The sequence below is a fragment of the Dermochelys coriacea genome, chromosome 1, assembly GCF_009764565.3.
Source record: "Dermochelys coriacea isolate rDerCor1 chromosome 1, rDerCor1.pri.v4, whole genome shotgun sequence".
NCBI classification, from domain to species: domain Eukaryota; kingdom Metazoa; phylum Chordata; order Testudines; family Dermochelyidae; genus Dermochelys; species Dermochelys coriacea.
In genome coordinates, this window is record NC_050068.2 from 107,482,100 (window position 1) to 107,503,196 (window position 21,097).

Consider the following 21,097-nt stretch of genomic DNA (forward strand, 5'->3'; position numbering starts at 1 on the left):
TGAATCACTTGTAAAGGGATTCACTTTTCACTCAAGAAGAGAAACCTACTGGTATTTTTTTGCTCTGGATTAAGTCTAGTTCAGTGTTTGATCTGGAATGGAGCAACCCACAGTGCATCAGAGGAAAGTTTGAAACTCCCATATTATACCTCTTCTTGTGTGTTTTGGGTTGGGAAGGGAATATCTCTTGAAATAATCATGAAAATTGTTACTAGCAAATGAGTTCCAAATAGCTTCTTGTGGAAAGGATCCGAGCAAAGAAAAGGTGACGTATACCATGTTGGTTGAAATATGAAGTCCTGTCTCAACATGCTAATGGATGACACCTGCTTCTACCCAGAAGAAAAGGAGATTGTGCCTGTAAACATTAAACCTGGAAGGGGTGCTGTACACACTGTGAAAGGATTCTCACCTGACTCATTGAATCTGTCTCGATGTTGCAACAGACTGTTAGCTTCAGGGAACAGATGGACAGAATTGGGGCACCAAAGAGTCTGAACGCCAAAAGTTGTTATTAGAGACAATGGTTATTTAATGTTATCAATATTTAAATTGTTTGAAATTGAGTCCTATAGCAGAACTTTACACATCACCGCTGGGTCAGAGACAGCAGACATTCTCCTCTTTGTCTTCATGTTTCTTTTTTTAAAAAACATTATTTTGGTTGTTGGTGTGGCTGTTAGTGGAGGAAGAACTGTTGACCAAATATCCTGAAGATGAGAGAGTTTTCATTCTTGGATAAGGAAAACGAAATAGGGTTGATAGATCAACAAGATCATTTAGGGGTGCAAGTCCTTATCCATCTTGTACCATAGCTATCAGACAAGGCAAGGTCTGTAAAATACAGTAAGTCATCAGATTTAGGAAATATCGGGACACTGTGCCCCATTGCTCCATGTGTTGTACAGACGATGCATAAAATATTATGTTTAGAATGCAATGCTGAATACTTCAAAACAAAACAAAACAAAAAACCTCTCTGAACTCTCTGACACACAGATGGAGTATACCTACAATTACATTTCTTCATGGGTGGGGGGTCAGGGCCCTTTTGTCTTGCTGTGTATTCCTTGAGGAGGCAAGATAGGAGCAGTCAATGAAGTCCTCTGAGTACAGGGACTGCAATTATGTTTTGTCTTTCTCAAGCTATGCAATAGGGGGAATGGATTTCTTCTTTCTTCTCCACCCTCCTTTTCCTCATTGTACTTCTGTGTAAGAGTCAGACAGAAGTTGGTCTTGAATATACATTTGATCAGGTAATTAAAGACCATATTATAATGTACATGCACATGGGGAAGAGAGAAAATTGCACACGCAGTGTGGCAACTTCTTAGTATATCTAGAGAACAAGAAGAGTTATTTTCCGGTTTGTAATGGCAACCTTAACTTAGCACCCAGCATAGCTGCAGCCACAAGTTGTCAATATTCTTTGACTTTTTTCCACCATTTTGCAGTGCTATTATTGCTCAGCCTAGAGACAGACAATCTGTTGTCTGCAGATAGGCTACATATGCCAGGGATTTTGTCAAACTTCTTTCTGCTTTGCTTGACAAAAGATTTGGAGGAGGATGGTAGAAATGAACCAGGCAAAGAGTTTATTTTATGTTTTTGGTGTTCATTTGATTTTGCAACTTTCCCAGTCTTTTGTGCAGCTTTGTGATGTATTACCATTGCCATTTTGAAAATTTTATCTTATGGCACTCAGGTATAATGTTCATGCAAAAAAAGCAAGCACAAATATAGTTCATTGTTTATATTTCTAGATTTCTAAAGATTTCACCACCATAAACACCAGAATCTGTGAAATATGTCTGATAAAACTATATGAATAGAAGTTTACCATGCTCTTGTAAAGCTAAGGGGGGTGGGCAACATTTTCAGAAGCCTCTTAGCTACTTGGGAGCCAGAGTTCTATTAGTTGCTTTTTTTGTTGCTTTACTCTATTACTATTTACTCTATTAGTTGCTTTACTCATAAAGTTTGTCCGGGGAAGACTTCCCTTATGTGTTAATTCAGTGGTTGCTATTTACATTGGTACTTACTACAGTGTGGTACCACAGATACCATGATCTATCCCTATGAAATAACTGTAGTACCAGGTAGTGAGGTTAACTCTAAAGGCCATCACTCTAGGAGCTAATAAAGTATAATGAAGACACTCAGTCCTTCATCTTTGAACAGATCAAAATGAGTACACATGCACCTGCAAAGGGATCAATGTTGGTACACATGCATCTATATTTTGAAGGACAAACAAATCTGTAAAAAATCAAAAGTCAAGACAATTCATGGCCATTGTTACAGAGCTGGATATGTCTGGGTCAGACAGAGAACTCCATTTTGTACTGTAACCTCCATTTTGGATTAGGAACTCCATTTTGTGCTGTGTGCTGAACTCGCATCTAATCTTGCCCAAGGCAAAGTTATTATGTTGCATTCCAGTCAGCTATGCTTGCCAAGGAAAGTGGTCTGACACCTCACTGATGACATCTCAGCTTCCTCCTTCAATATAACAATCTAGGGCCATTGACTCTGATTGTTCCATTGGGGTGGGCTGGTAACTGAGGTAAAATGGACTCTCTATGCAAGAACCCAGAAAGGGGGAAGGGACAAGCATGCCAGTGCTGCACATGGCAAAAAGCAACAGACAGTATTTAAGAAGGAGTGCTTGGCAGGGTGTGGGAGGGTGCAGCATTCATTGCCACATGCACAGAGATTGGTCTGGAGAGTGTGAGAGAAGTCAGCAGGGACTCCGCCTAGCCTGAAACACTGACAAGACCTTTGACTCAGAACATCTGAGATCGGACTCGGGAGTTAAGTCTCAGGACTTTTGTATTTTGCATAGATCTGTAACTCTGGTGCTTTTTTAAGAGTAAAACTTCTGTAGTTAAGAAATTCCTTTGCGAAGCCTGTGTTCCTTGCCTTCCTGCCACGTTGTCACTGACGGGTTTGAAATAGAAGACAGAGAGCTCACAGCTAAGTGAAACTCTGAGAGACTATGTGTTGGAGACTAAGGGGCTTACAAAGTCTGAAACACTGGTTCCAGGGTCTGGGGCAGCTGGACTGCAGACGTCCATGACCCAAGGCAGGGCTCAGATAAGACATTTGTACCTGGGACTGTGCCCTAGTGACACGGAGCTAGGAACACGACTAGGCTCGGCCCAGACCCACTTGATTTGGAAGCATGTGGCACCCATCATTTGGATCTACTCATAACAGATTGGTGATCATACAGCAGGTTACTAGGCCAGGTTGTAATAACAATTAAAAACAGAGATGTTCTTTTCTGCCTAGGTTTCTAGACCAGGATCTTCAAAGTATCTGACTTCCTTTTAGGTGAATCAAGTATTCACTACAAATAGTTCTAATAATTAACTTGTGAAAGCCACAGCTGAAGGATATTATTGATGCAAACCATGTAGCTTAATGAGATCTACATGAAAAGGATTTATATGAACATGTAATATCAGCAGTTATCCAATTAAGATAAAAAATTAAGCCTATCAATATTCATACTTATTGGCAAAAAGTGATCACCAACTGGGCGAAGAAATGTAATGCAAGTTTTAATCCTTCATATAATGTATCATTGGCTGCTGTTACTCATAAAGGACAAAATATTGGATTAAATGGGCCATGATCCTGAGAGGAAATTCTTGTTTTCCTCCTCTTGAGTAAAAAGTGAATCCTTTTTTAAAGTGATTGCAAAAGCACAAAAGGACAGAAAGATTTAAGAAGGAGTAAATAAAATAGAACAGTGCAGCCAACTCACATAGTTTCCATGTCATATTCTCACAGTCTAACATTCTGTTCTCTCCAAGTAGGAAATAACAATATAATGTACAGCCCTGTCATTCCTGCTATTAATATCTTGGAATGCTTCCAGAAGCACATGGGTACAGAGGAATATGCTGTTCCTGGTAATCACATAAATGTTTAGCTGTTTTTCTTTACAAGATTGAATCTAGATCTCTTTTGTATGCCACATGCAAAGGTCTTAATTTTCCTTCTGCCCAGGGTCATGACCAACCACACTGCAGTTTTAAAGCAGAGTTATAGTGAAGCAGAGTACTGTATGTTCCAAAACAATGCATGAGCTATTTTAAGCACACTAGTCTTTAAAAAAAAAAAACACAGAAAAAGGAAAAGAAAAAAAACAGAAAATCAAACTGGAACATGTTGGAAACAAGTCGTCTTTCTGTAAACAGAAGGTGCATGTTTAATTACCCTAGGAAATGGCTAGTGGTTTAAGATTCTGGTTTTAAATCCCCTAGATTCCCTGGTAGCTTCTAAAGTACTAATGGAGTGCTACACATGTCTTTTGGTGCTCTTCAGGGGGCACCGCACTGCCCTGCTGCACCTTGCCCTAGTGCTGCCCCGATAATGAGATCTTAGGGTATGTCTACACTACAGGCCAGATCGACGGGCAGCAATCGATCCAGCGGAGGTCGATTTATCATGTCTAGTATAGACGCGATAAATCGACCGCCGATCACTCTAGCGTCGACTCCGTTACTCCACCTCAACAAGAAGTGCAAGGGGAATCGATAGGAGAGCATCTCCTGTTGACATACCACAGTGAAGACACCGCGGTAGGTAAGATCTAAGTACATCGACTTCAGCTACGTTATTCACGTAGCTGAAGTTGCGTAACTTAGATCGATCTCCCCCCCATAGTGTAGACCAGCCCTTAGTCAACAGCCTCGGTTGTCTCAGTGGGGGGCATTCATGAAGGGGTACAATCCCAGCTCATTAGTTGCACCTGAGCCCAACAAAGTTCAGCACCTTAAAGATGGGGTGGGTTACTCTCTTGTAGAAGGGAGAAAGGGACTTTATTGAACAAAAGCCAGGCTGTGTGTGAATATGGGTGCTGGAACTAGGGGTGCTGGGTGTCTTCAAGTGGTTTCCATTATATACAGGGTTTACATTTTGGTCCAATGGCTCTCAGCACCCGTACTATATAAATTGTTCCAGCAGCCCTAGTTGTGAAACTCCAGGTAAATATCAGAGCTGTCCTGTTTGTTGTTGTGGATTTTAAGGGTTTTTCCTCTCTGGTTGAAACTAGATGTGGTTTTAGAGGTTATGGGAAAGCAAAGTGAAAGAGAAAGTGCCCCTGAGGTGAGGTGCTGCCCGTAGCCATCTCTCAGGGAACAGGCACTTGTGATGGGTCTGGCAGCATTAAAACAATGGTCGAGTTTTATTATAATGTGGTTTTGGCTCATTCATTTGGATAGCCCCAGAAGTACAATAGCTCTATTTACTGGCCGTATGGCTTTATGGAAAGGATGCAGCCAAGGCCTTTTTCCAAGCTTGTATTATTCTGATTACACCAGGACACGTGAAAGCCCAGCAAAGATCTGTGTTCAAACTTTAGCCTCCTCTGAGCTCTCTAGCTCCTCAGCATGCACAGCTGCCAAATCCTGTGCCATGCCATTCATGACAGCAAATTATTTAGTGAACTAATTTGAATATGACTAGAAACTTTGACTCATGATCAGCACACCCTGGCCCAATCATTGGTGGTCTAAGAATCTGCACAAAGTTAGTTAGCTTTGGCTGAGGAAGAGAGGAGGGTGTTTGGGTTCCCTAGGTCTGAGTGGGGGTGCTGGGTTTCTGTAGTTGTCTGGGACAAGTAGATGGGTGCTGAACTAGATCTGTGCGATGGGCCTGCCAAATGCAACAGTTTCATATAAGATAAATGATATTTGACAGCCCTGCAGACTATGCCACTGTCCCATGTACTGAATGATTCACAGTGTGGCAAGTTTGGCCAAACCTCTGTTCTTTATGAAAAGTGTCAGAGGATCTTTCACGGCCATGCTGAGCCAAACCCTGACCAACCACAATTCTTAAACAGACAAAAAAAATCCTTTACAAATCCCCATCCCAGACATGAATTATAGCATTTATTTTATAGGATTTTTAACATTGTTCAAATGCTATAATAGCTATCTAAATGGGGAAAAGTAAACCTTTTTATTACTAACATAAATGATCACAAGAATATCACAAGGCAACAGAAGTGCCTTGGGCCAAATTAATACTTAACTCCACTGACTTCAATAGACTTAAGTTAGGGGTGAATTGGAGACACTGTGTGAAAGCTTTTGACTAAAATAAAAGATTGTGTGTGTTATTACATTGCTGCTGACTGAGTTTGTTTGGGAGCATATGAGCTGGGGAGGTCACAGATATATGACTGCCCAAGGGAGAAGACTTGCACCCAGCAGTTAAAAGCTTTTTATTGGGACAGTCCCAATTTTGGGGTATTTTTCTTATATAGGTTCCTATTACCCACCTCCCCTATCCTGATTTTTCACATTTGCTGTCTGGTCACCCTATAAGTGACAAATGATTTAAGAGCAATTTCCCTTCTAAGCGTTTGCCACAAGAGGAATCGGATGGGAGTGTGTTTTCCTTTCATCAAATCTTTGGTTTTCAAATGTCAGTATTTGTATAGAAGTGTTATTCGTTATTAATTGATGATAAATTATGGGTTAGATTGTGGCCGGTTCTTTCTACCTACGTAAAAATAGTGGAGATGGATACAATCAATCTTCCCCACCATGTGCCAATGATAAGATGGTCAGCTACAAGGGCAATCTTTATGTTTTCCAGAGTGTAAAGACTGCTCAGAGCTATGGACAGGGTGGAGATGGGGGTAGAGCTGTACAAATAACTGATTTGCTGGTAGTTCCAAAAAAGTTTTAAAAAATTGCTTCAGATTGAACCAAAACCGGAATTTTTCAGAATTTTTGGCAAATCGATGTGTGAGAAAAAAATAATTTTGGGTTGAATTAAATGTTTTGCTTTCAGGCATTTTTAACCTTTTTTAATAAAAGGAAAGGAAATGAACATCTAGATTATTAAAACCAAAGAGGTGGTGGTGGTGACCCCCACAACCACCGCAAATTCCTAAGACAAAAAAGATTAGGGCACTAAGATGTGATGTGGGAAACCCAGGTTTGACTCTCTGTTCTGGAGGGGCACTGAAATCCGAGTGTCCGCCCTACTAGGTTATCAAATCATTCTCTCTCTGGCTAGTCAAGTATTTATACAAGTGTCAACAGGAGAGATCCATGTAATGTGGTGGCAGCAGAACTATAAAATGTTCTCACCCCCCCCCCCGCCACTCCACAAGAAATAGCAATTTAATTGAATAAACTCATTTCTCTGGCTGGCCATCTTCTGTTCCATAAGCAAGATTAAAATCAGTTACTCTCACCACCACATTTCGTTCTTTAAGAAGTTAGTGGGTCACACTGTAACTGACCAGAACCAGCTGTGCAAGAACTGGGTCAGCATCCACATCCAGCCAAGTCTTACACAGGCCACATCATCATGACAGGCCAGGAAAGAATTGTGCAGGCTGCCGATGGTAACAACTAGACCAGCACAAAAATTTACAATTACATTTAAAAACAGTAAGGGGAGGTTTGCACATTTTTATTTCTATTTAGAGAAACTGTTCCAATTTCATGGAAAACCTGCTTAGATCAGCAAGGTCACAAACAAAAACAGAAAGGGGAGGGAGCCAGAACACCCTTGCTCTCCGTCCCAGTCTTCACTCCAGGCAGATTGCCCCTCACATACTACAAACCGCCAAAAACAACTAAGAACTCTCACAACTAAACAACAACAGAAAAGAAGTGTGCACTCTCCCAATCTGTCCTACTGGACAAAACAACAGAAGTTGGCTCAATAAAAGATATTACCTCACTTACCTTGTCTCTGTCATATCCTGAGACCAACATACTACAACAGCACTGCAAACAACTACCGAACAAAAACATGAAAGCCTTATAACAACATCTATACAACTCCCCACTCTCACACTGAACTCACACTCCTGAAAATACTTTGAGAACACAGCCTCTAATGGGGGGAAGGAGAAGGAGAAGGGAGGGAGAGGAGTAAAGCACAAAATACTTATGCTTAACCCAACTTACAACTTTCTGTCACAAACCTTCAAGTAGCTGTTGGCCTTAGAAACAGCTCTTGTTGCCACTGAAAGCAGGTGAAATTGACATATAAAGGTGTACTCAGAGCTAATTAACAGCAGCAGGTAAAGATCATAAATGTATCTGGTTGAAAACATGGCAGGCAATCTTGCTGGCAAGAAGACAAGAAACACTTGCCTTCACTGCCGTTGTTAAGAATCTGTACTGGGCTAGTTTAACGACTTAGGCTGAAAGAGAATGGTAGGTAAGCACTTATCCAGTGCAGTAAGTCAGAACCCTGGGAGAAGCTAGGGGAGAAAAACCGAGTCAGAAGGAGAGGAGCTCTATCAAGGAAATACACTTTTGTAATAGTGTGATATTGGATGCCTAGAAAATCACTGGGATTCAGAAAGCCTGAGTTAGGTGCCTTGGCACCTATACAGTGCATGGGGAAAAATAGGCGCCTCAGAATGGGATTCACAAAAGTCAGCACACTAGGCTGGTGAGGGGTCTTCATTGTATAACAAGAAAATCATTGGGCCAGAGGGAGAGCATGCACAAACATGAGAATGACTCTGTAGCCTGCTGGGTAGTGTATTCAGGTGGGTGAGAGACCCGGGCTCCTGTCCTGCTGCTCCAATAACTTTTTAAAATTATTTACCCACAGTGGAATAGCTAGGGTTGTCAACTTTCTAATCGCACAAAACCAAACACCTCTGCCCTGCCCCAAGGCCCCGCCCCACCCCTTCGCTGAGGCCCCACCTCTGCTGGCTCCATCCCCCACCCTCACTCACTTTCACTGGGCTGGAGCAGGGGGTTGGGGTGCTGGAGGGGAGTGAGGGCTCCCTCTGGGGGTGCAGGCTCTGGGTGGGACCATGGATCAAGGGTTTGGGGTGTGGGAGGGGGCTCCGGGCTGGGGCAGGGGGTTGGGGTGCAGAGAGGTATGGGCTCTGGGCTGAGAGGATGGGCTCTGGGTGGGGCCAGAAATGAGGGGGGGTTCAGGGTGCAGGAGAGGGCTCTGGGCTGTGGCCAAGGGGTTTGGAGTGTGGGAGGGGGTGCGGACTGGATGGGGCTGGGGATGAGGGGTTTGGTGTGCAGGAGGGGCCTGGGACAGGGGGTTGGGGTATTGGGGGGGTGAGGGCTCCAGGAGGGAGTTTGGATGCAGGAGGGGACTCGGGGCTGGAGCAGGGGGTTGGGGTGCAGGATAAGGTTTGGGATGCAGGGTCGCGGCAGCGCTTACCATGGCTCCTGGGAAGTGGCTACCAGGTCCCTACAGCCCCTAGAAGCATGGGCGACCAGGGAGGCTGTGTATGCTGCCCCCATCCCAATGGCCAGCTCCACAGCTCCCATTGGCCATGAACCATGACCAATGGGAGCTGTGGGGGCAGCCAGGGAGGCTTCACATGCTACCCTTGCACCCACAAGTGCTGCCTCTGCAGCCTCCATTGGTTGTGGTTCCTGGCCAATGGGAGCAGTGCATGGAGCCTCCCTGGCTGCCCATGCATCTAGGGACTTCAGGGACCTGGCGGCCACTTCCAGGAGCCACGCGGAGCTAGGGCAAGCAGGAAACCTGCCTTAGCCCCAGTCCCTGGCTGCACCGCCGACTGGACTTTTAATGGCCCAGTCGGCAGTGCCAACTGGAGCTGCTGGGGTCCCTTTTTGACTGGGCATTGCAGTCAAAGACTAGACATCTGGCAACCCTAGGAACAGCTTGAACAGGAGGGACTGAGGGAGTCCCCATATCAGAACATCGCATAACCCAGTGGCTAGAGCACTCACCTGAGTTGTGGCACATCCCTGGTCAAATTCCTTCTCCCCTTTAGGTAGTGTGGGGACTTGAACTGTTGGTCTCCCACATCCTAGCTGAGAACCCTAGCCATTGGACTAAAAGTTATGAGGAAAGTGTTCCTCCTCCATTGGTTTTGTGCAAACTCGTCTGTATGGTCCTGATCCAAGAGGCAGGCTCCGAGCATGCTCGACCAGTTTGGGCCCTGCAGACAAGTTAGACAGAGGAATTCCCGTCTTTCCATGGATCATGCATCACTCTGAGGCTTAGGCGTGTGGATACTTGATGTGAGGCTGCAGTATGTATGCACAGAGGCAGGCACATAGGCAAAAATTTAGGCACCTACAGGTTCACCAGCAGCTGAGCAGGAGCTTTGTGAATCCCAAGTGGGGCCTGATTCTGGGATTTTGGTGCCTAAAATGGCCGTTTTATGCCTAAATCCTTTTGTGAATCGAGCCCAAAGAGTTCAGCTGCCAGAAGACTCTAGATTGTGCTGAAGCAGCTCGTTATTGTGCTCATTAATCTTTTCTAAAAAGGAAGGCTTTTAGACACAGGGTGTTTAGCTAGCAAGCCTGTCAACATCAAGGAATGGTTTCCTGAGCATGGACATATCTGCTTCCTTTCGGGAAGTGAACCCTTTTTCCTCCGGCAATGAGACACTGACATTCTAACAGTGGAGTCAATAACTAATATAACAACTGGCTACATACTGACCACTGGTCCTACACCAGCTTTATTTTCCCGTGTTTGACCTTAAGCATATCTTCTTGCTTCCAGAGGGCATAACCTTTTTTATTGTGTTTGTACTGTTATTAGGCAGCATCCAGTTGCCTTATGGGGACAGGGGCTGTTTTCTTTTGAAAAGGAAAATATTATTATTTGTATCTATAGCAGATTTTGTGCTATAAGGCTGAATTTAGAATGTGTTAGTGTAATTCCTGGATTAGTATAATGTTAGTCTAGCAGACTTTACATACAGGAAAATGTGCATCTTTGCTATGCTAGAACTCTTTGAAAATGTTAGTACAACAGTAGCGAAAGATGACGCAACCTAAATTAGTTGGGCTTTTAAAATGCTGTTGATGAGCAATCAGAGAGGTGATTAATAAATAAATGAATAATCATTGGATAAACAACAAAGGCTCATAAAGGATTAAAAATTGCTTAGTTTATGAGGGTAAAAAAATTGAATTCTGCAAAAATTGTGTGAAAAACTTTCCCCATTTTTTCTCCAACCAGCTTTACTAGTTAAGCAATAAGAAGTGAGTAGCTGTAATGACTAGTTGCTGCTAAGTGAATAGTGATTAATCCTGAGGAATGATGTTGGAAACGGTGTATTTAATGCTTCACAGGAGGGAATGGCCAGTGAATTTAAGGCCCAAATCCTTGGTAGGTGTAAATTGGCAAATCAATGGAGCTACAATAATTTACACCAGTTGTAGATTTGGCCCCATACTTGGTATTGATGATATGGTTGGGTCAGTAGGGGTCATGAAAGAGGGTGAGAATCTCCGGACAGACTTAAACGCATTAAAGGACTGGGCAATACAGCAACGCATGAAATTCAATTTGGATTAAGTATATAAAAGTACATTAGTGAAAATAATCTAATTTTTTCATATGATTTTATTGTTATACAAATTCAGAGCAACATAGGACCAAATTATGGCTGCCCTTTTGCATGTGTGAGGTAATGTTACCTTTAGGTGTTTTTTCACCAGCAAGGGAAAAGATGACCTCTGCAACATTTGTTTAGTATGCAACAATCACAGACTGTGCTGTCCCTTTTATATAAATGCTGTAAGCTGCTTCAGAGGAAGAGGGGCAATAACATACATGCAAGAAATCAGAGGGAAATCTAAACAAAGATTTAGTGTGGTTTGTAAAGTTGAATTTCATTGAAACGTATTTGTATGTGCACAAAATCTGAATCTCAGGAAACTTTCTAGCCCTTTATCCAGTGAGTAAATAGTAAAGGTATTTTATCTTCATGCATTTCTTTATACTGCTCCACAGAATAATGTAATGTTTGACAAGACCATTATATATTTTACACAAGAAAAAATCTGTACAGGAACTTAATGGTGGTAGTTTTAAAAGTGCCACTGAAGTCAAAATGTAAAGCTCCTATTGACATTAATGGGTGTGACCAGACCAACACTCAGTGCAGTTGAAAATAACATCCCAAATTTCTAATTCTAGTGCAAGGATCGGCAATCTCTGGCCCGTGGCCCACCAGAGTAAGCCCCCTGGCAGGCCTGGCCAGTTTGTTTACCTGTCACTTCCGCAGGTTCGGCCGATTGCAGCGTCCACTGGCCGCAGTTTACCGCTCCGAGCCAATGGGGGCTGCGGGAAGAGGTGGCCAGCATGTCACTTGGCCTGTGCCACTTCCCACAGCCCCCATTGGCCTGGTGCAGCGAACCGCAGCCAGTGGGAACCGCGATTGGCTGAACCTATGGACACGACAGGTAAACAAACCAGCCTGGCTCGCCAGAGAGCTTACCTTGGCAGGCCGGTTGCCAATCCCTGTTCTAGTGGATGAAACTAATTCAAATGGTATTCATTCATATACAAATACTCCCAACTTCTTAATAAGAGTTAGGACTTTTCTATAGACAGGGACACTCAGCAAAATTAATCCAAATTAAATGAAGATGTGACTTTAAAGTGGATTAGTTAAACTGCATTAAACCCCTGTGTGTCCACTTTCATTCAGAATGAATTCAGATTAAAATTTAATTCAGATTAATTTTCCTGAGTATTCCTGCATAGGCAAGCCCTTACTAGCTCAATTAATATCCTTGATACATCATGCTTAACTGCCTAGCTAACAGTAATGGGGCCCAATGCCTTCTTTCTGAAATACATCCTTTCTGGGGGATCTGATCCAAAGCCCATTAAAGTCAGTGAAAAGAATTCTATTAACGTCAATGGATTTTGAGTGTAATACAGGCATTTTTCCCTGCAGGGGTAAAGTGAATAATATACATTATGGATTTTATGGTCTTTACAACATTCTGTGAGGTCTGGGTTTTATAATCCACCCTCAGTAAATATACCATTTTGTCTGGGCTGTCCTTTGGTAAAGAGAGACAAGGTGGGTGAGTAATATCTTTTATTAGACCAACTTCTGCTGGTGAGAGACAAGTCTTTGAGCTACACAGAGCTGTTCAGTATATACATTTTCATATGGCATTACCAGAGTTAGCAAAATCATATTGGACGCATCTATCAGATGAATTTCACCATATTTTTAATAAATTATTTGATTAATTGTTTTCATTATTCATCCAACACTTCATGCTACTGATGTTACCAAAAATCCAGAGTAGACTTCTATTTTCTCATGTTTACTGAGCGGGAATTGCTTGAACTGCACAAAGCAAAATGAATGTTTTGGTATAACAGTTACAATAGATGCTGTATTTTGTTAACATAATAGGTATTTTATCATAGCATTTTCCTGAATCCTTGTGATTGCTAATCACAAAGGCCATACTAGCAGATGGTAAATCCTTCTTAGTAGATTTGATTATCTGAGTCTTTTTCTTAAGAATGATTCTTTGAGTTTGATTTCTTTCTATTTTAACCATGTTAGCAAAAGGTTATGGAAAGGCATGCAACTAGCAAATCCATTTGATTTTCCACTATACGTTACCGGGATGGGATTTGTGGGTTTACTTTGCACAAATACAAGCACATAATGTGCTTGACTGTTTAAAAGAAGGAAAAATTCCTCAGGTTTCCTATTTACCAAACTTCATATTCACCAAGTGCAATTTCCACACCCTTAACTATGCATCCTAGTGGAGTGCACCAGAGAGGAAGGAGGAGAAAGAGCTTTTACTCCCAAGAATTAATTGTCATGAATACAAACTTTAAACAGTTCTTAGGGAAAGTAGTGCCTGAGCTGAAGTCAGATTTAACTTGCTTGACTGACATCCTCTGACAATTAAAGAAGATGTATGATTTTGGCATTTAAAAATAGTTAAGCATGCCTCTTTTTGCAGGTAATTATTTTTCTCTTTGCACAAATCACTTTGCTGGTTCATGTAAAGGAAAACATTCACTGGTAGACTCCCTAAATGAAGAAAGTACAATTCCTGTTGTGAAAGTGTACTCTTTTGAGATGTCAATACATTAGATACCTTTCTAATTCTTTCTCCTTCACTTCATTTAAGGATCCTATTCAAAGAAACTCCATCTACACATCAGTACCAGAAAATAAGTGCATTTTCTCTCTAAAAGATTTAAAAGGTATCTTATTCCATACATAACCAAGTGGCTGCCAGAGTAGTACATATGGATATCAATAAACAGGTTTACACAAATTGTAATTTAAAAGAATCAAAACCATGTTTGCAAATAGACAAAAAATATGCACAGATTAAAATGTGACTCCAAAGAAAATGACACCCAAAATACTAGCACCTGCAATTTAACAATTGAGACACACCTACAGAATTTCAGATGTTCTAAATAGATAAGATTAAACAGCTTAGATGAGGTCAGAGTCTCAAATACAACACATTTTGAGGGACATTCTGCATTTCAATTGTATTGGGGGATGCAAGGGAATGTCAGCCTAACTAGCTACACTGGGGCAGTGATTCTCAGGGGGTATTCAGAGGTCTTCCACGGGGTACATCAACTCATCTAGATATTTGCCTAGTTTGACTACAGGCTACATAAAAAGCATGAGTGAAGTCAGTACAAACTAAAATTTCATACAGACAATGACTTGTTTATACTGCTCTATATACTACACACTGAAGTATAAGTACAATATTTATATTCTAATTGATTTATAAATATATGATAAAATGAGAAAATAAGCAATATTTCATTAATAGTGTGATGTGACATTTTTGTATTTGTATGTCTGATTTTGTAAGCAAGTAGATTTTAAGAGAGGTGAAACTTGGGAGCAGACATGCCAAACCCATGAAAAAACACAGAAATTGGGCTTGGTTTTGGCTTAATTAGCTTGTGAGTCACTTTTTGACTAGTTTTTGGCTTATTGTAGCTTTTTTTTGATTGGCTCCTGGCAAGCAGGGGCAAGGGGAACAAGCAGGGGCAAGAGGGGGAGAGAGTCAGGGGAGCACAGCGGGTCCACCACAATCCCAGACTGTATGCTGGGGGGATCTAGCCGGGGGGGTTCTTAGGGATTGGCTTGTTTTGGCCTTGTTTTGAAATGGGATTAGCTCGATTTTTGGCTTATTGTGAAAGTCGGGATGCTTATTTACCGTGTTAAAGTTGGCAACTGTTCTTGCGGGGTACGCAAGACTCCTGTAAGGGGTATAGTAGTCTGGAAAGGTTGAGAGACGCTGATCTAGGGTGCACCAGAAACTTAAAGAATAGCAAGACTGCTCAACTCTGCTGAGGACTACACTAAATCAAGTTGTTAATGAAGATATGAGGGCCCACCAAATGTCCATAGCTGGGAAATTTGTTTGACATCCTGGGCCCTGTGCTGTTGCCATGCTGTGAGAAAAGGCAGAGATGGCAAAGCTCCACTTCAGAGTGATGGGAAATGGGGTTGCCATTGGGATGAACCAAGTATGGGAAGGGGGGGATGGTATTGTAGCATCTCTCCTCATGGTGCCTAGGAGTGGGGGAGTGGCTCTGCTCTTCCTGTTGGAAAAGGAGAGAGTGATGCTGCTTTCTGGGTCATCGCTTCAAAGGTCTCAAAGGAAGGAAGTGTAGCTGCTGAGTTGGTGCTTGGCAATTGCAATGGGGATGGCTGTGTTCCAATCTGTGTTGAATACCGCTTATTGATGAATCAGCCAATAGAGGGTAACAGGACATTCATTAAAAGGAAGAGGGATCTTTGTTGTTGTTTGTTTGGTGGTGAAGGGATTTATTTTGCCTTTAACCTCACAAAAGTATTGAGCCTTTACATACCCTCTATCCTAAAAGTTCCCACTGTGATCCTAATTCCATCTGTAAAAGTAAAAACAAAGAACCTTGGACTATACCTTAATTGGCTGCCTTGAAACCTGATGTTGAGAGATGGAGTTTCAATATTAACAATTTGTTCATTCTGAGACATTCCCTTGGGAGAGGGTTGTTTATTTCATTGTGGGACTCAAGCCAGCTTGATTAAAATATTAAATGAAAGCAAGATAATAATCTGTAACTCTTTACCCCTTACAACCTACTTTGGGGAATGGATACTTTTGTGGTGTAACTTCTTTCTCATTTCAGTGTGGGTGGACTTGATAAGCTTGTGTCCCATGACCGTTAATGGGAGGTGTTCTGTTATGGTTTTTAAATGATCTTGGAGGGAGCAGAAAACAGCTGTAACTTGTGAGAATCTTTAATCTTGTACAAATATGTCCTGTTCCTAGACCTTCCCTCCCCCAGCCCCTTTTGCTGACAGCCTGTTGGCCAACAAAGACACAGACCCAGGGACAATATAATATTTCAGTAATAATCTGGTCTATAGCTTCTGCCAAATGCTTTATAATGGTTCATGATAATTCAATAAAATGTTGAATTTTTAGTTGTGTCTTGGTCAGGGACCGAAGGGTGGGGGAGGTGGAAGAGAAGGGGGTGACCTTCTAGTCCTGCAAGCAGCCCCAGAGATAGAGGTAGGTGCTTAATTTACCAGCCTGAGGTTCCATTTCCTGATGATTTAACAAAAATAAATCTGCAACTAGGGTTTTTGATTTCAAAAGGGCTGACTTTCAAAAATTAAGGAAATAAGTTAGGGAAGTGGATTGGACTGAAGAACTTATGGATCTAAAGGTAGAGGAGGCCTGGGATTACTTTAAATCAAAGCTGCAGAAGCTATCGGAAGCCTGTATCCCAAGAAAGGGGAAAAAATTCATAGGAAGGAGTTGTAGACCAAGCTGGATGAGCAAGCATCTTAGAGAGGTGATTAAGAAGAAGCAGAAAGCATACAGGGAGTGGAAGATGGGAGGGATCAGCAAGGATAGCTACCTAATTGAAGCCAGAACATGTAGGGTAAAGTGAGACAGGCTAAAAGTTGAGTAGAGTTGGACCTTGCAAAGGGAATTAAAACCAATAGTAAAAGGTTCTATAGCCATATAAATAAGAAGAAAACAAAGAAAGAAGAAGTGGGGCCGCTTAACACTGAGGATGAAGTGGAGCTTAAAGATAATCTAGGCCTGGCCCAATATCTAAACAAATACTTTGCCTCAGTCTTTAATAAGGCTAAAGAGGATTTTAGGGATAATGGTAGCATGACAAATGGGAATGAGGATATAGAGGTAGATATTACCATATCTGAGATAGAAGTGAAACTGAAACAGGTTAATGGGCCTAAATCGGGGGGCCCAGATAATCTTCATAAAAGAATATTAAAGGAATTGGCACCTGAAATTGCAAGCCCATTAGCAAGAATTTTTAATGAATCTGTAAACTCAGGAGTAGTACCGAATGATTGGAGAATTGCTAATATAGTTCCTATTTTTAAGAAAGGAAAAAAAAATGATCTGGGTAACTACAGGCCAGTTAGTTTGACATCTGTAGTATGCAAGATCCTGGAAAAAATTTTGAAGGAGAAATTAGTTAAGGACATTGAAGTCAATGGTAAATGGGACAAAATACAACATGGTTTTACAAAAGGTAGATCATGCCAAACCAACCTAATCTCCTTTTTTGAAAAGGTAACAGATTTTTTAGATAAAGGAAATGCAGTGGATCTAATTTACCTAGATTTGAGTAAGGCATTTGATACCGTGCCACATGGGGAATTATTAGTTAAATTGTAGAAGATGGGGATCAATATGAACATCAAAAGGTGGATAAGGAATTAGTTAAAGGGGAGACTGCAACGGGTCCTACTGAAAGGCGAACTGTCAGGTTGGAGGGAGGTTACCAGTGGAGTTCCTCAGGGATCAGTTTTGGGACCAATCTTATTTAATCTTTTTATTACTGACCTTGGCACAAAAAGTGGGAGTGTACTAATAAAGTTTGCAGATGATACAAAGCTGGGAGGTATTGCCAATTCAGAGAAGGATCGGGATATTATACAGGAGGATCTGGATGACCTTGTAAACTGGAGTAATAGTAATAGGATGAAATTTAATAGTGAGAAGTGTAAGGTTATGCATTTAGGGATTAATAACAAGAATTTTAGTTATAAGTTGGAGACAGTAACGGAAGAGGAGAAGGACCTTGGAGTATTGGTTGATCATAGGATGACTATGAGCTGCCAATGTGATATGGCTGTGAAAAAACTAATGCGGTTTTGGGATGCATCAGGAGAGGCATTTCCAGTAGGGATAAGGAGGTTTTCGTACCATTATACAAGGCGCTAGTGAGACCTCACCTGGAATACTGTGTGCAGTTCTGGTCTCCCATGTTTAAAAAGGATGAATTCAAACTGGAGCAGGTACAGAGAAGGGCTACTAGGATGATCCGAGGAATGGAAAACTTGTCTTATGAAAGGAGACTTAAGGAGCTTGGCTTGTTTAGCCTAACTAAAAGAAGGTTGATTGCTCTCTATAAATATATCAGAGGGATAAATACAGGAGAGGGAGAGGAATTATTTCAGCTCAGCACCAATGTGGACACAAGAACAAATGGGTATAAACTGGCCACCAGGAAGTTTAGACTTGAAATCAGACGAAGGTTTTTAACCATCAGAGGAGTGAAGTTTTGGAATAGCCTTCCAAGGGAAGCAGTGGGGGCAAAAGATCTATCTGGTTTTAAGATTCTACTCGATAAGTTTATGGAGGAGATGGTATGATGGGATAATGTGATTTTGGTAAGTAATTGATCTTTAAATATTCAGGGTAAATAGGCCTAATGGCCTGTGATGGGATATTAGATGGATGGGATCTGAGTTACCCAGGAAAGAATTTTCTGTAGTATCTGGCTGGTGAATCTTGCCCATATGCTTAGGGTTTAGCTGATTGCCATATTTGGGGTCGGGAAGGAATTTTCCTCCAGGGCAGATTAGAGAGGCCCTGGAGGTTTTTCGCCTTCCTTTGTAGCATGGGGCATGGTTGACTTGAGGGAGGCTTTTCTGCTCCTTGAAGTCTTTAAACCATTATTTAAGGACTTCAATAGCTCAGACATGGGTGAGGTTTTTCATAGGAGTGGGTGGGTGAGATTCTGTGGCCTGCGCTGTGCAGGAGGTCGGACTAGATGATCAGAATGGTCCCTTCTGACCTTAGTATCTATGAATCTATGAGTTTGGGGGTCCTGCACTGGCTCATCAGGAGGGGCTTGCTGAGCCAGCTTCTCTGGGTAGAGGTGCAGGATAACTTGCTCTTTTTCCTTCAGTTCTTCAGAGGCTACCTCCTCTCTGTTCCCTGCTGCTACATTGTCCTGACCTTCGTCGGCATCCAGCAGATGACGAGTCTGGTGGGATTGAGGAGAAGGTTACAAATCATCTCAGGATTGGTCCTGGGAGCCCTAGAGAGCACACAGTTCAGCTCCTGGAAGAAGGAACTTGTTGGAGGACCTCTTCTGGAGTGACTGCTTCCGTCCTTTGCCCTCCAATACCAGAGCCTCCGGTGCCTTATCCAATCCCAGCACTGGGCCAGAGTCCAGTAAACCAGCCTCTCTGAAACTCCCTACTACAGGTGCAAGTTGCTAGTGCTGCTGGAGAAGTCATGGAGGACAGTGAAATCCAACCACATGTTGATTAGTACCCGGGTGTGCTTGACTGACCAGGCAGCAGCTGGCAGAGCAGGTTCGATGTTTACATGTAGTGGTAAAAAGAATGCAGTGGAATACAGTTGTGAAGTGGTCAGTGCAGCTCACTTCTACAGGTGGGAGAATGGGGGGAGAGGGACCTTTATAGATTTGGAGAAGGGTCCTAAAGGAAACGGTCAGTACGTTGTGGGAACGAGGCTGGAAAATTATTGAACTTGGGACCTGATACCCTTACCCCCATCCACATTACGCACTGGAACAGATACAGGGCCATGCCACAGTCCAAGGTGTATTCATAATTGCACCCCTTGGGTGTGCTAGTGTTCTTGCCCCATACATGCCTTGTAACCTGTGCTTCTGGGAGAGCAAATCTAGCATGACCACACACTTGGACCTGTGTCTGATCACCAGTGTAGATGTAGCATATTTGTCCCCCGGGATACAAGACACTCGAAAGGGAGAGGTGTGGAGGAAAGGCCATAGGCTCTGCATTCTTCCCCCTGCACCCTTCCTCCCAAGGGCGTGTATGGTACATCCCTTGAAAGATTATAGCAGCAAATGTTCTCTCCTCTGTAGAAGGGAGCTCAGGCTTCCAGAAATAGAATGTGTCCCAGTGCTAACTGTGGTGTGGGACTGCTGCATCATCCCCTGTGCCTAAATGATTGAGTCCAGAGGAAGCTAAAAATAAAAAAACCCTCACAAAATAGGCTAATGGAGACATTGTATACTATCGGAAATTGGTTTTTGTCCAATGTACAATCCACTTATAATTAACACACACAAGCTGAAAAAAGCACATTTGGGCACGTTAACAATCGATCCAGAGTTGAGACCAACATTTGAGCATCCTTTTACTGTCCCAATTTGTATGAGGGGCAGAGGTTTTGAGGGGTTTATATTCAGATGTATCCACTTTTCTTCAGAAATCCTAGTAGGAATTTTTGCTATCATATCTGTCCCATTCTGTAGTGAAAATTTTACCATCTCCACTCCAAAAGAAAAGAAAAGAAAATCCCTACCTGAGACTTGATCAGCTCCTTTTGAAGTCAATGGGCGTTTTGTGATGTATAGAATGAAATGCCCATGTATGAAAGGATACATTGAGGAAGATGCAAGAGAATTTAAAATAAAGATTATAGAATTCAAGAGCTCTGAGAGATGTGAATTCCCCTGAAGCAAGACATTTTGAGAGGAAAAATTAGCCATCATCTGCCTGAGCTGCATGGGAACTGAGAACCTTCTGAGTTCAGAGGGAGCAGAGTAAAAGCAAGTAAGCTGTTTCAGAAAAGGGATGAGGGAGTCTCTTGGATTTCTACTTTCCAAGTTTTAGCACCTAATAGTTTAAGTGAAGATGCTGCTTTTATATCATTCTTTACTTGTAGGTATAGGATTGGGGCATATTCTTGCTTACTTATGTCTACCAAGTTTGGTTAAATTTGACTCAATAGTGAATCCCACATACTGTTTACATGGTACTGCTAAATTGTAAAGTATGAAATGCTAATACTTAGTATTATGACACTCTTGATTCTCTTCTAAGGATAGAGTGGAGACGTGATGTAAGAACTGACAAAAACAAGCTGTAGATTCTGTTAAAGCTTGCCAAATCTGAGCACTGCTAGTTATCTGTTTTATGGATAATTGGTGCATCAAATGTCTTTGTGACCTGAAAAATAATTGGAAACTAGATAGGAACAGGTGTGTAATGTCTTTAATTAATAAGGTGGGATCTATACCA